General features: G+C 53.9%; 1 long non-coding RNA gene across 1 annotated transcript; it reads right to left on the bottom strand.

Moving 5' to 3' along the window:
• Positions 1 to 3,626: 3,626 nt before the first annotated feature.
• Positions 3,627 to 8,934, bottom strand: LOC108301763. Its single transcript, XR_001824014.1, has 2 exons — positions 8,767 to 8,934; positions 3,627 to 8,061 (listed from the first exon to the last, which is right to left on the bottom strand). It is a non-coding gene; the product is annotated as an uncharacterized LOC108301763 (long non-coding RNA).
• Positions 8,935 to 12,182: the final 3,248 nt, after the last annotated feature.

Raw genomic sequence — 12,182 nt, 5'->3', positions numbered from 1 at the left:
TGAGGAAAATCCTAGAGCAGTGGGCATTCCTTTTGATTTTCCTAAATCACTTCCAGTTATTTTTTCTGATGATCCAAGCAGTGCCTGTTCTGTCATCCAGGAACATGGTGGAGGGGCTGGTTGGGGTCAGAAGTCTGGGGGACCAAGTTGGGGACCTCGAAAAGAGAGACAAGTTTGAGAGAAGGATGGCAAGTTCCACTCTGGATGGGTTGAGCAAGGGGCACTTTGGAATTCCTGAATCTGGCTCTGGGCAGGAATGTCTGGGAGAGTAGGATGCCCGTGGCTGGCTCTCAGTGTGGGCTGGAGTGGCAGACTTGGAGTTCCTCAGCACAGATAGGGCATCGCATCATGGGCTTGGGTGGGGTCTCTGGGACAGTATGTGAAGTAGAGAGAGGAAAAGGCCAAGAATGAAACAAGGAAGAGAAAACCTGGAAGAGAAATGATCAAACTGTGGCAGGAATGCAGAGGGAAACGAGACCAGGACAGAGGAATGCAGTGAAGCTGGGAGGACAGTGCTTCAATAAGGGGCAGGTCAGCTACGTCATGGGGCCAGAGAGCTCAATTCAGACCCCAAATGGTCCACAGGACGTGGTACTTAAGATGTCATCAGGCAACCAAAAGAACACAGCAGAAGTGGCATCATGCCAATTCTGAGTCTAGTCTTGAGGACTGGTACATTTCATTTCCTTTTCTTAAAATGGGCTGTCTTGGGACCCTCCCTCTCAGACCCAGGCACCTGAATCCCAGCCTAGGGTGTGTGTAGCCTCTCCAGTCAACAGCCCTGGTGGAACGGCCAGCCCAGACTCTGACCTAGTAATGTTTGTTCATGACTGCAGCTGCATCCAGAAGAACCTCCCAGCTGAGCCCAGTCAACTCATAAAACCATGAGATAACAAAATGGTTGGTTTCCTCAAGCCAAAAAAAAATGTCATCAAAGATTCCGCCAGAACAACTTTAAGCAAGGATAAAGCAAGAATGAGTATGTGTGTGTGTGTATTGTGTGCACATAGGCATGTGTGCAGGCAGGAGAGACAGTGTTTAGATGGGCTTCATTGAGGAACTTGACCTTCGAAGGACTGCTCATTTCCCTTCACTACTTAAAAGGTCTCATCTTTGCCAGGTCTCAGGCAACTTTCCTACCAAGAAAAGCCCACCCACAGCTTCAGCCAGTGGCTTCATCAAAGATCTCAACCCTGTGATCAAGCAGCCTCAGAGCCTTAGGGAAGAAGCAGCAGCTTCAGGCCCCAGTCCCAGCCCTGCTACTTAAATTCTTGGGTCTCAGCCGGGTGCTGTGGCTCACGCCTGTAATCCCAGCACTTTGGGAGGCCAAGGTGGGAGGATCACTTGGAGGTGAGGAGTTCAAGTCCAGCCTTGCCAACATGGTGACACCCCATCTCTACTAAAAATACAAAAATTGGCCAGGTTTGGTGGTACATGCCTGTAATCCCAGCTACTCAGAAGGCTGAGGCATGAGAATCACTTGAACCCGAAAGGTGGTGACTTCAGTGAGCTGAGGTCATGCCACTGCACTCCAGCCTGGGTGACAGAGCCAGCCACACACCGTCCCACACCAATAAACAGACGATCACGCACGTACGCACACACACACACACACACACACACACACACACACACACTCATATATGGTCTCAATTTCCCCTCTCCAATGCGAGGCTAATGGCACTTTGCCTGCCAATTTCTCAGGGTCATTGCTGGAAAGAAATAAAATGAAGGATATAAAAACTATCGAGGCAAAGGCTAATGTAAGAGATTCTTCTGATTCCTATTCAAAGGGAGGAGGAGGTTTCGGCCCAACCAGAAGCTGGCGGGCTCCCGAAGCTTCAACAGCATACTTCTCTAAAAGCAAGCTTAGGAAGATCAAGGCAGCCACAGGGCTTTGAATCTCCCTGGCAGCCTCGGGAAACTCTTGCATCCTGCACGGATTGACATCGTGCTAAAGAACCTGCCTTCGGCCCCTTTGAGGGCTTCCTGATTTGCAGGGAAAGTTGGGGACCGCTTCTGTGACCAAAATCAGGTGCCATTTCCACAGGACCTGCTAGAGGAGCTGGCTTCCCTCTCTGTCTATCATAATCCCATTTTTTGCCTCCAACATTTGTGGCTTAAAATCAGTGTTGCCTTCTGGCACGGAGGAGAGAGCACCAGAAAATGAGCCCAAAAGTTCAGAAGTTCAAAGAGACAAACAAAAAACATTAGCACCTTTACCCTACTGACCTGCAGGCAGCATCCTGCACCAGGACTGTGAGGAAGCCAAGAGAAGCCCAGAGCAGGCATGAGATGCAAAACAGAGTAAAATAAACAAAAGTCAGGCATCGCATTAGGGAGAGGGTCCACGTGGCCGACCAATGGCGGCGGAGCAGCCCCTCCTGACGGCTGCAGCTTTCGGGGGGCCTTAGGAGTGGTTTCCATGGCACCCGTGCCTTCATAATCCTCACCCAAGCAGCTCTCCTTCAGCTCACCTTGTGTCACCAAGCTGGAGGAGAAATGAAGTAAGTGTGACAAATATGCTGATATCCAGAGACAGAGAGAGAGAGTGTGTGAGAGGACGGGAGAAGGATGTGGGCAAGCCCAAGGACTTCCTCCTCCGGAACAAGCAGCTGGGGTCCCTGCCTGGGGCTCTGAGGGCATTTCTGGGGGACCAGGCCTAAGCCAACTCTGACTGAGAAAAATCTAGGGACTCAAATACCCAAAGAGTTTGGAGAGAAAGGTGATCTGCGCTCCTGTGTGCAGATGGTCGTGTCTCACACAGCAGGCCTCTGGGAGCACAGAACTCTGAAGGGCCAGTCTCCACGGCCACCATGGTCAGGGCTGATCGTGCTCACTGACCCCCAGGCCCCGGCAGGAAGTTCAGCCTTTTTCTCCCTGCTGGGATGCGAGCTGTGTGGCCTGTGTTCGCTGTGCGACCTCGCAAAGCCTGTGCCCATCTCTCTGAAGAGATCCTGGGTTGTTGTGAGTACCAAAAATCCTATGTTTAGATGCTTCCAGCTCATGCCTAGGACATAGAAGGGTTGCAGAGAACGGCAGCTTTTTTAAATACTCATTTCATTGAAGTACAATTTACATGCAATAAAACTCACCAATTGTAAGTGTACCATTTGATGGATTTTAACATGTATACATACACAGTCACCCAATCAAGATAGGGAATGTTTCTATGACACAAAAAAGTCCTTCCCGCCCCTACAGTCAACCTTCTCCCCCTATCTTGGCCCCAAGCATCCCCTGGTGGGTTTTCTGTCCCTAAAGCTCTGCCTTTTCCAGAATGTCATGCACACAAAGACCCTGTCTCATACACACAGAGGCCTCTGCATCTGGCTTCCTCCACTTCGCACAAAGCTTTCGAGGCTCACTGATATTGCTCCTTCCTCTTTCCTGCCGGATAGCTTCCACCCTTTGGATTAAACGGTAACTTTCTTTTGTGTGTGTGTATGAGACAGGGTCTTTGTCGCCCAGGCTGGAGTGCAGTGGCATGATCATAGCTCACTGCAGCCTCGGCCTCCTAGATTCAAACAATCCTCCTGCTTCAGCCTCCCACGTAGCTGGGACTGCAGGTGTGCACCGCCATGCCCGGATGATTTTTTTTATTTCTTGTATTTTATTTCTTGGTATTTTTTTTTTTTAGAGGTGGGGTCTCACTGTGTTGCCCATGCTGGTCTCAAACTCCCAGGCTAAAGTGATCTTCCTACCTGGGTCTCTCTAAGTGCTAGGATTAAAGTCATGAGCCACTGCACCCAGCCAATAATAACTTTCTAGATATTTGATTATATTTAATGATACTTGAAGTCCTTGACCCTGAGTCCTGGTCCCCTTTATGACACCGCTGCTTCTTCTTGGATTCATCTCAGAGACATCGTCATAGTCACACCTTCTTGGTGTGTTCCCAAACTTTTTTCTTCAGTCAGATTTAACAGTACCTGCTGGTAGGGAGAGGGGCAGGGAAGGGGTGGGGGTTGCCCACTCCACCCCGGGCTCACCCCCCATCCCACGTGAAAGTGTGCACACCCGCCATGGCTGCACCCATGGGTGTCACCAGTGGGACAACAACCAGTGGAGGCGTGGCCTTGGTGTAGCGCCCCTGGTCCACCTGATGCTTTCCCAGCCCCTGCCTGTCCTTTGCCAAATCTGTCCTTTCCTTCTCAGCCCTAGAGCTCCACAGAGAAGGCGCTTCGGAAGGTCCCCACAAAAGAATCCAGCCCTCTCCATCCATTGATTTCTTTCTTTCATTCATTCAACAAGAAATTATTGAGGGCCTTTCTGTGCCAGGCACAGGCCAGGGGCAGGGTGACAGGCAGAGGGCAGCCACCAGGGTTGCAGGGCCCAGCCAGGCTCACCTCCATCATCCCTCCCTCCCTGCCCCGGACTCGGCCCAACAGGCAGGACGGAAACGAAACCTCGCCCTCCAGCATCCTCCAATCTCTTGCTCTTAGATCAGACCCTGCACAGCGGCAGGCAATTGAAAAGGACTTCCGGGTGCCCACTCGCACTTTCATCCCGCTTTTCTCTCTCCCTTTTTTCATCTTCTTTTTAAAAATGCTCTTTAATAGTGGGAAAGTTATCATGAAAAGGAAAGAAAATGAAGCTTGAAAAGAATGTGTCTGATGTGCAGCAATTTGTTCACCTGCGAGAGGTTCTTCCCCTCCTGAACCTCGCTGCCGGGGGCCCAGCGCTGCCGGGCGGCGGGAGGTGGGAGGCGGCCGGGAAGCTGGAGGAGGTCCTCCCTTCTGCGCTTTTGAAAGCAGAGGCAGCAGGTGGGTCAAGGTAGGAAGTTGGCCTCATGGCAGCAAGTCAGATCAGGGCCATTGGAGACCAGGGTCACCTGCCATGTCCCTCCGGCATCTGTTGGAGCCGCACTAGGGACCTAGAGAATTGTTCTCCATGGGGCATCTCCTTTTCCATCTTAGGGCAAGAACCCGGTGTCCAGGCGGTGGGGAAAGGGGGCCTAGAGCAGGGCAGGCTCAGGGCCTGGTCACCCCAGGACCTCAGGCCACCATCGCTCCCTGTCTCCTACTTGGGCTCCAGCCCATGTCCCACTGACCTCTGGAAGAGCTAAGGTCTTCCCTGAGGATGCCAGTGGGGCTTAGGGTTTCAAGAAAGCCTCAACCGGCCTCCATCCACTCTGCGCTGGACTGACCCTGCTGCCCCTCCCCTTACTCAGTGAGAAAACTCAGGACCCACATGCAAGACACAGCCTGCAGGAGAAGACGCCTGGTGGGCTCCCTTCCAGCAGAGGACACTGCTCTTTGGTTCCGATCATGAAAGGCAGGGAGTCTGGGCCAAAGTGCCCATGGGGGAGACTGTTTGAGCTTGTTTCCCTGGGAAATGACAGAAGGGTGTGACGCCAGCCAGCCTGGAGTCCTGACAGAGGCTGGTTGGCCCAATGGTTAGGCAGCGGGCTCTGGGTCAGCTTGCCCTGGTTCAGATCAAATCACATCCAATCCGTCTGCTGCTCTTTAGCGTTGTGGCCAGGACTGGAACCAGACAGAACCTGGGGGTGGTTATAGCAGTGCCCGTCTGAATCACTGTACAAGTTCTCACCCATAATGCACTTGGGATGGCACTCGGCACACAGTAGGTGCAAGGAGAAGGCTTGCGTCCCAAGCTTAGCGTCATTATTCAGCCAGACCCTCCCCTGAATAGTAGCACCCACCCCGCTGGCAGGATAGGAAGATGGAGGATGGGCATTTCCCCCTCCCCTTCAACCTAGGGCAGGGAGAATCTGTGAGGAGTGCCCCTGTCCCTGAGCTCTGGCCTCTCCCCCCACCTGCAATGACAGAGACAGAGCTGGAGCTGGGCTGGGGAGCAAAAGCTTTGGACAGGGGACTGGGCTGCCACCTTGGGCTTGCCCCCACCCTGCACAACGCTAGGGGATGCCATTCACATCAACAGCCCGTGGTGGCCCCTGCCCAGGGCCAAGGCACAAGCTCTGGGGGAGACAGGCCAGGGCTCCCTGAGATGCCATTTGCCACCAAAGTCTTCTTAAAAGGCCTGAAGCCTAAGCCTGACAAGGCAGAGACACAGGCGTGGGCTGAGAAGGGCCTGGGAGCCCGAGGTGCCAGTGGGCTCAGCCTGGGGCGACAGGGGCGTTCCCTTCTCCTGGAGCACAGTGGCCTGGTTCTGTCCTGGAGACTGAAGAGACCCCGAGAAAAGTTTCATGCTCCCCTCCCTCAAAGCTGTCTCACGTCCACACATCTCCTCACCCTCCCCCAGAGGCCTGGAGCTGCGGGGAACCTGAGCGAGAGTGTGGTTTCCTCTCAGCCTCAGCCTCAGACACTTCCGCTCAGCAGCAGCTGCAGCCAGGGCAGCCCGAGGCAAGATGTCAGCCAGTCCTTGTGACACCTCCCTGCCCGGGTGGAGACAGACAGAGGCAGGCAGCAGGCCAGGCCCCTTCCAGCAGAGGGGCAGCAAGCAGGCGTGGGGTGGGGGGTGGTCACAGGGTGGGAATCACAGGGGAGAACAGTGACTGAGGAGAGTGATGGAGAAGTGTGTGCCACTGCTGTGTGTGTGCATGCAAATGTGCATGTGTGTACATGCATACATGTGCTGCACGTTCGTGTGTAGTGTGTGTGCAAATGCGTGAGCAAGTGTAGCTGTGTGCAAATGGGTAAGTGTGCACTTCATAGGCTCAAACAGATGTGTGCCAGTGTACAAGTGCTGCTTGTGCAAGTTTGTGGCTGCGTGTGCAAATGGGTGTGGGCGTGTCTGTGCCTGTGTGCAAATGGGTGTGTGCAAGTGTGCAGGTGTGTCACATGGCTGCAAGGGTGTATTTCTGCAGGTGCACATGTGTGCAAGTATGTGGGCATGTGTGCAAATGGGTGCCAGTGCACAGGTGTGTGGGTGTGCCTGCGTGTGCAAATACATATATGTGCACATATGTTCAGTGCATGTCTGTGCGATTGTGCACGTGTGTGTGAGTGAGTGGTCTGGAAAAGAGAGGGAGAGGGAGAGGAGAGAAGGAAGAGCAGAAAAAACGACAGTAAAAGCCGGTACCGCCCAGCAGACCTGTCCGATGGAGAGCACCGGGAGGCAGGAGCAGCCTCTCTTAGCTCCCCTCTCAGTAGCGGGCACAGCTGGGGTACAATGACTCGTGTTGCCTGCCGGGCAGATCACACGGGTCACAGATGCCTCCTTGTCCCAGGACGTGGTCGCTGCACCCTGTCCTAACTCCAGTTCTTTCCCTCATCTTCAGCAGCTCACCCCTTACCTCCAGGCCCCCTCCCCTGGTCGCTGTCAAGGTCAGCAGGCCCTGCTCCATCCATGAGGGAGCAAGGGATGGTATCTGCTCAGTGCCATCACTCCCTGTGGCCAGCTTCTCCTCGCCCAGGAACAAGGGGATTTCCTGACTGTCTCTTTAGGCAGGGTGACGTAAGCTGTTTTGCTGGTGTGGAGCCAAAGAGCCTTCCAGCCCTTCATTTATCTAGATGTGGAGTCCTCTGGGAATGTGCACAGCAGGCTCGCTCCTGCCCAGCGTCTTGGAAGAGCTCAGCCTAGTGCCCCCTTCAGACAGTTGGGATCTAAGAAGCAGAGCCCTGAGGAAGGGCTGGCAATACCGCATGTCCGGGGGTGGCTGGCGTTTCCAGCTGTGACACTTGGGATTGAAACCAACCTTCGAAGGGCGAGAGACCACAGCACCAGCTGTGTCACTGCCTGGGGAGTGCCCAGCCCTGGCCCTAGAGGGGGGACACGACCTGGGCATGAAATGTGTGGAGACCTGACCCCACCCTTGTGCTGGCCCCCGCAGCAGCAGAGGCAGGCCCAGGCAGGCGGGGACCAGCTCTCCCCGGGGCTCTCCAAGGGGTCCCCGCACAGAGCTCCAGAGCCTACACTGCATTACCATCCTCAGGGTCACGAAACTCTCCTGGGGAAGTCTCTAGAGACAGGGAGCCTGGCCATGCCCTGGCAGACCCACCCTCTCTACCCCAGGGCCTCCGGATTTGGTCTGAGGGTCACAGCACAGGGGCGTCTGCCATGGAACCAGCCACCAGCATCACGGCCAGGTCCATCTCCTCCTCCATCCCGCTGTGGCTCCTTGATCCTGTTCCTCACCTGTAAGGTGGGAGGTGAGGATGCCCAATTCAGTGTCTGGTGAGGACAAAATGTATCCCCTCGTCCAGGGCTGGCCTGGAGCAGACCCTCCCCCTTCCTCCTAATCTGGACCCCAGAAGAAGCATGGCTTCCCTCCCTAGCCTTCCTCCCTTGGAGCTCCGGGCACTGAGGACTCCTGGTCGGTCTCATTCATCTGATTCTCTTCTTTCTCTCTCTCTCTCTCTCTGTCTCTCGCCCCCCCCCCCCGTGACCTTCGCCTCCCAGGTTCAAGTGATTCTTCAGCCTCCCAGGTAGCTGGGATTACAGGCATGCGCCACCACACCTGGCTAATTTTTTGTATTTTTAGTAGAGACAGGGTTTCGCCACGTTGGTCAGGCTGGTCTGGAACTCCTGACCTCAATGGATCTGCCCACCTCAGCCTCCCAAAGCGCTGGGATTCTCTCTCTCCTCTCTCTACCTCTGTCTCTCTCTTTCTCCACTCTCTGTCTCTAATCTCTTTGTCTCTGTCTCTGTCTCTCCCTGCCCCCCCACCTGGATCTCCACCCCCATTCTTCACCAGCTGACCCCTTCATCCGTCAGAATGTAGATATTCCTCTCTCCTGGAAAACTTTCCTGCCCGAAGCCCGGGTGGGGTGCCTCTCTTAGGGGCTTCATGTGTCCCACACTTTCCCTGTCTTCCCATCAGTCATGATGAGCGGGAATTACCTGATCATCTGCCTGCCTCTCTCCTGGGCTACGGTCCCCTTGAGGGCGAGAGACTGGGTCCAGTAGACTGTTGTATGCCCAGTGCCCAGCACAGGGTAGATGTCCATGAAATACACATGAACCAGTGACTGATTGAGACTGAGACCTGACTGGAAGTATCTTCCAAATGGCTGCTGGGAGAGCAGTCCATCCTGTGCCCCAGCTCCTGCCCCATCCCCCACTCCTCCATCTCCTCTCCTCCAAAGTCCCTGCCATCGCAGCCAAGCTCTCGCTCCAAGGCAGCTCTGCCATCATCTGATGCAGACTCGTCACTGTTGCCATGGAGACCAGCCAGCAGTGAGCTCTGCACCCTCCTGCAGCAGGGGCTGGGCAGAGCACAGGGGCAGCCTGCAGTGTACAGAGAGAACCCATCAAGGAGGAGGCGCGAGGCATGTGGCTCTGTACCCGGAAAGCCTAGAGTTGAGCCCCGTCCGTCCCTCCTCTCCTTCCTATACCCGTGAGACCTCAGGCAAGTTGCTTCATCTCCCTGAGCCTCCCATGAAATGCAGAAGAGCCCAGCCACGCAGTGTGATTGAGGATGGGATGGACCCATGAGGGCGTGGGGCTGTCTCCGTGTCGTTGTGGTATGCCAGCCTCTGCCTTGGCTTTCTGGGGGCTGTTTTGAGGGTTTCTCTCCCCTCGACCTTTGTGTCCAACTCTCCCCACCCCCAACTCAGATGAGGCTGAAGGAAGGAGAGACTCCATTCTTGTGATAGCATGAAAAGATTTTCTGTGACATTTGAAAACGAAGAAGGAGCCTACAGGGTGGTTAACCAAACGTTGAGCTTGGTCCGGCCTTAGCGCTGCTAAGGTGGGGGCCATGTTGGTTGCTTCCTGCAGCGAGCTAAGGGCTGTGGGCAGCTCTGCTCACAAAGAACTTAACATGGCATCTCACATGCAGGACAGCCTCCAGGCCCCACTGGGATCAGGGGAAGCGGTGGTTGTCCTGTCTCCTTATGGCTTTAAATGGCAGCTATTTCTGGAGACAGTGGAATGTTCTTGTGCCTACTGGGGACTTTGGGGACAGAAACATGCCAAGATGCTACAACTTGCTCTGGGCACAAAGCCAGCTCTCCAGCTCCCGTGGCCAACATCGGTCGTGGCATGGAGCTGAACACCTGTGTCTGAGGCAGGTCCAGGCCCTGATGCAAAATGCGGCACCCGCCTCCTTCTCCCAAATGTCAACTCAACCCAGCTGCAAGGCAGAGAAAACCTGGCAGTGTTCCCAAAGGGGGCAGGAAATGGTCCCTTTTGTTAAATGGATGGATGGATGGATGGATGGATGGACAGATGGATGGATGGATGGACGGATGGATGGATGGATGGATGGATGGATGGGAGGATGGATGGATGGGAGGATGGATGGATGGATGGATGGATGGATGGATGGACGGATAATTGGATGGATGGGTAGATGGGTGGGTGAGTGGGTGGGGGATGGATGGGTGGGTGGGTGGGATGGCGGATGGATGGGTGGGTGGATGGGGGGATGGATGGGTGGGTGGATGGGGGATGGATGGATAGATGGATGAGTAATTGGATGGATGGGTGGATGGGTGAGTTGGTGTATGACTGGATGGATAGGTGAGTGGATGGTGGGTGGATGGATGGATGAGTAATTGGATGGATGGGTGAGTGGGTGTATGACTAGATGGATAGATGAGTGGATGGGTGGATGGATGGATGGGTGAGTGAGTGTATGACTGGATGGATAGATGAGTGGATGGGTGGATGGATGGATGGATGGATGGATGGATGGATGAATGGATGGATGAGTAACTGGATGGATGGGTGGATGGGTGAGTGGGTGTATGTCTGGATGGATAGATGAGTAGATGGTGGGTGGGTGGATGGATGGATGGGTGAGTGGGTGTATGACTAGATGGATAGATGGATGGATGGATGGATGGATGGATGGATAACTGGATGGATGGGTGGATGGGGGAGTGGGTGTATGTCTGGATGGATAGATGAGTGGATGGTGGGTGGGTGGATGGATGGATAGGTGAGTGGGTGTATAACTAGATGGATAAATGAGTGGATGGGTGGATGGATCGATGAATGGGTGAATAATTGGGTGGATGGGTGAGCAGGTGGATGGATGGATGGGTGAGTGAGTATATGACTGGATGGATCAATGAGTGGATGGGTGGGTGGGTGGGTGGCTAGAAGGAAGGGAGGAAAGAAAGGAATGCATGAATCATTCTTGGTGTAAAGGCCCACAGACACCCTATCTTTCCAAACTCTCTCTCTTCTTCCTCCCCACTTCCCAGCCAGGGTGAGAATATGGGGAGGCCCTGGGAGCCAGAATCATAGAGCCATCAGATGCCAGGGCCCAGTTCTCTAACAGCTTCCACAAGAGCAAGTTGGAGGAGGGTAGAGAAGGAGGAGCACTCCCATCTGTGCTCCTCAGGCCGCCTCCCTAGAGCTCTGCACACCCTGAAAGTTCAGAATATATCCCTCAACCCTAGGCAGGAGGCTCTGCCCCTCACAACCGCCTCCCTCCTCCCCACCCTCAGCCTGGGACTGCCCAAGCACTCACTAGGCATCAAAAAAGACTCCAGATGGTTCCATTCACATCACTGCCTGGGCAATCAACACAAGGGGAGGTATTGGACCACGCAGTGATGTGGTAACAGTAATATATTGTATTCTCAAAACAATGCTAAGAGCAGACGTTAAGTGTTCTCATTTTGCAACAATGGTACCTATATGAGGCAAAGCACGTGGCAGTTAGCTAGAGCCAGTCATGCCACAAGGCGTATATACCTCAAAACATCATGTTGTACCTGCAAATACAATTTTATCTGTCACTTTAAATACATAAATAAAGACCAGATGCGGTGGCTCACACTTGTAATCCCAGCACTTTGGGAGGCCAAGGCAGATGGATCACTTGAGGTCAAGAGATCGAGAGCAGCTTGGCCAACATGGTGAAACCCCATCTCTACTAAAAAGGCAAAAAATTAACCAGGTGTGGGCCTGTAATCCCAGCTACTCAGGAGGCTGTGGCGGGAGAATCGCTTGCACCTGGGAGGCAGAGGCTGCAGTGAGCCAAGATGATGCCCCTGCACTCCAGCCTGGGTGACAGAGGGAGACTCTGTGTCAAAAATAAATAAAAGGAAGAGAGAGAGAAAGAGAGAAAGAGAAATAGAGAGAAAGAAAGAAAGAGAGAGAGAGAGAGAGAGAGGGGAGAGGGAGGGGGAGAGAGAAGGAAAGAAAGAAAAAGAGAGAAAGGGAGGAAGGGGGAGAGAGAGAAAGGAAGAAAGAGAGAAAAAGAAAGAAAGAAAGAAAGGAAGGAAGGAAGGAAGGAAGGAAGGAAGGAAGGAAGGAAGGAAGGAAGGAAGGAAGGAAGAAAGAAAGAAAGAAAGAAAGAA

This window comes from Cebus imitator, unplaced genomic scaffold, assembly GCF_001604975.1.
Source record: "Cebus imitator isolate Cc_AM_T3 unplaced genomic scaffold, Cebus_imitator-1.0 Scaffold36, whole genome shotgun sequence".
Lineage (NCBI taxonomy): Eukaryota > Metazoa > Chordata > Mammalia > Primates > Cebidae > Cebus > Cebus imitator.
The sequence above is the reverse complement of the archived record's forward strand: the minus strand, read 5'-3'. Positions and strand labels throughout refer to the sequence as shown.